Below are 3,254 nucleotides of genomic sequence, written 5' to 3' on the forward strand. Positions count from 1 at the left end.
CTCATCAGGGTATGAGCCTCTTACATTGAAAGGTGTAGGAGGCTCATACACTTTGTGTGGAGAGATGGTGTTGGCAATATAGAAAATGGGAACAGGAGTAGTCAATTCAGCCCTTTGATAACAATGCTGAGTTCCACCAACCCCTCTAGACAGGCTGGCACCCACACATGACCTCAAGTGAATGTCCACGTGTACCTACAAAGTACATTCACCGTGGTTCGTGCACTCTGTTCCCAGAAAACACGTAAGTGAAAGTCCTGCTCTAGATCCACCAGGGGAACCCATGACTCCTGCCATTGATCCACAGGGTGGAGGCTGGTTTTCACATGTCCCTCACCCCCCACTGTCACCCCACAAACACTCCTTATCTATGTGTTTCCTCTGCCGCATCATTGCCAATCTTCCAACATCACCATGGGCACTTGGACACCTGAACTGTTCTACCCACATTCAAAATCCTGTGGAGCAAAGATGTATAATTACCACCTTGTCTTTTGATAATGTAAAGAATACAAATAAAGGCAGAATACTTGAGTGACTGATTTTTCCAAACCCTTGCTGCTTTGTGAGTTAACAAACAATTCAAAATCCTGTGGGCTTTTTATTGGTAAAAACTCATTGTATTTAACTCTATAGGTTTTGTAAAATTTTGCCTTTTGTACAAGAACTATTAAATGATTAACAAATGTGAATGTTACTGATTTCTAGCAGTTTGCCACAATGACCAAACCCCTCTAACTAAAGTCAAATGCAACTTTGTTCATTCATTACCAAGAAAACGCTTTTCTTTTTTTTTGCAAAGTGTCATTATCTAGTGTGATTTTTTTTTTGTGTGATGTAATCTTGAGACAAATTATGGAATTAATAATGAAAGAAATCATAAAACCACTTGTAAGTTGTTTTTTGGAGCCAACAGTTGATGTAGAGGAATGGCAAAATGTTGCTAGTTTGAATAAAGCTGGTATTTGTTTCAGATTTTTCCTACTATTTTTGTCTTGAAAGGGTACTAAAATGTTTTAACTGCACGCATAGATTTGCAGTCATTTTGTATGGAAATGTGGTACCTTCCTTGTTTAGTATTTACGATTAAACAGTTTGAGACGATTCTGTCATCTGCCTGTTTCTTTTCAGAATGTGCTCATGAAGTAGGTACGGTCTGGTGTCATGACTTTGACAGAAGAAGTGCACAGTGATCAAGAGCGATAAAACCCATCTCTTACTTCACAAAAACACTTTACCTGCCAGTCATTTGACTTGGACCCACAACGTCCATTAAACTGACCTTGTTTCCCAAGAAACCAGTCGCCTTCAGTCGAGAAGGTACACCTCTCAGTTCCATGTCTTCCACTTTTCTCTCAATCTAGGAATCTTACTGCTTATTCTTAATACTGGGCATTTGTTATTTGTACCAGTCTGATGTTCTCTCTCAGGATGTGAATGTCACCAGCATTTGTCTGCCACAGTGGTGTTGTGAATGTGTTAGTTCTTCTCCAGCTGGTGGCTGTTCTAATCTACCTAATCCTGTTAGAAGTTTATAGGTTTCTGCTCTCATTCTTCTAAAATCCAGTAAATTCAATTCAAACTGACTCGATCTCTACTCATAGTCAGTGTTGGAATCAATATGGTCAACCTTTCCTGCATCCCCTTAATGGGAACAATGTCCTTCAACGCATAAGGAAACTAAAACTGCTCACAGTGTTCCAGTCGTGGCCTTGCCAGTGCCCTGACTAATGCAGGAAGATATCCTTGTTCCTGTCCTTGAATCTTCACACTGTGAAGGCCAACATACACTTTGCCTTCTTTGCTGCCTGCTCTCCCTGCACGCTTACTTTCTGCAACTGTCCACAGGAGCACCCAGGTCTCCTTAAACATTCCCCTCAATTTACAGCCATTCAAATAATAATCTGCCTTCCTACTCTCGCTACGAAAGTGGATAACCTTACATGTGTCCGCATTATACCACATCCGGCATGTATTGGCCCACTCACTCAGCCCGGGCTCTGCAACCTCCCTGCAGTTCATCCTTCCATCCAGTTTTGTATCAAATGCAAATTTTGAGATTACATTTAGTTCCCTCATCTAAATCATTAACATATAGCTGGGGCTCTTCTGATCTCTGTGTACTTCACTGGTCACTGCCTGGCAGGCAAAAAAAAAACGTATTTGTTCCAACGCTGCTTCCTGTCTGCTAACCCAATTTTCTATCCATCTCAATATGCTGCCCCCATTCCCATGCACGAGAGTTTTACACGTCAATCTCTTAATGGGACTGTGAGGAGGTAACAGCCTGATAGTATTATTACTGGACTATTAATCCAGAGACCCAGGTAATATGCTAGAGACTCGAATTCACATCCTGCCACAGCAGATGGTGCAATTTAAATTCAATAAAAAAATTGGAATTATGAGTCTAATGATGATGACAAATCCATTGTTTGTTGGAAAAACCCATCTGGTTCACTAATTTCCTTTAGGGAAGGAAAGTTCCATCCTTACGTGGTCTAGCCTACAGCTGACTCTTAACTGCCCTCTGGGCAATTAGGGATGGGCAAAACATACTAACCTAGGCAGTGATATCCTCAGCCCTTGAATGAATAAAAAAAACTTTGAAAGTCCAAATAAATCACACCTATTGACTCCCTTTGATCAACTCTACATGTTACGTTCTTAAAAAAAAATTCAGTGGATTTGTCAAGCATTAGTTCCCTTTTGTGAATCTATGCTGAGCAATTCTACCACTGGTTTTCCAAGTGCTCTGCTGTCAAATCGTTCATAGTGGAATGGCCCACCATGGACATCAGATTCACTAGTCTGAATCAAAAGAATATTTGAAGGTGACCACCAGTGCATCAACTTTCTAGAGCCACTTTCTTAAGTACTTTGGTTATCAGACCTTGCGGATTTATCAGCGTTCAATCCTGTCAATTTCTCCAACACGCTGGACATCGGAGTGCATCTGGGAAAATTAACAAACAGTGAAATTCACAACTAATCTTGGAGGAACTGTTGGGCGAAGTTCGCAGCACAGAATCAGATAAGTTAATTGTTGTTTTAAGTCTGTCCAAGAGAAAGGCTGCAGTAGTGAGTATAGTGGATTCTTTTTTGATTATATGTTTTTGGAGAGAAGTCTCTTGATTAAACTTAAAATATAAGCCATAGCTATTAATTTAACCTGGGGCAGTGTTTGTAGAGGAATACAACGGTGTTATTTTCTGGGTCTGTAGATTGTGAAGGAGCAAAAATGACCTTTGCAG

Source organism: Chiloscyllium plagiosum, chromosome 16 (assembly GCF_004010195.1).
Source record: "Chiloscyllium plagiosum isolate BGI_BamShark_2017 chromosome 16, ASM401019v2, whole genome shotgun sequence".
Taxonomy (NCBI): domain Eukaryota; kingdom Metazoa; phylum Chordata; class Chondrichthyes; order Orectolobiformes; family Hemiscylliidae; genus Chiloscyllium; species Chiloscyllium plagiosum.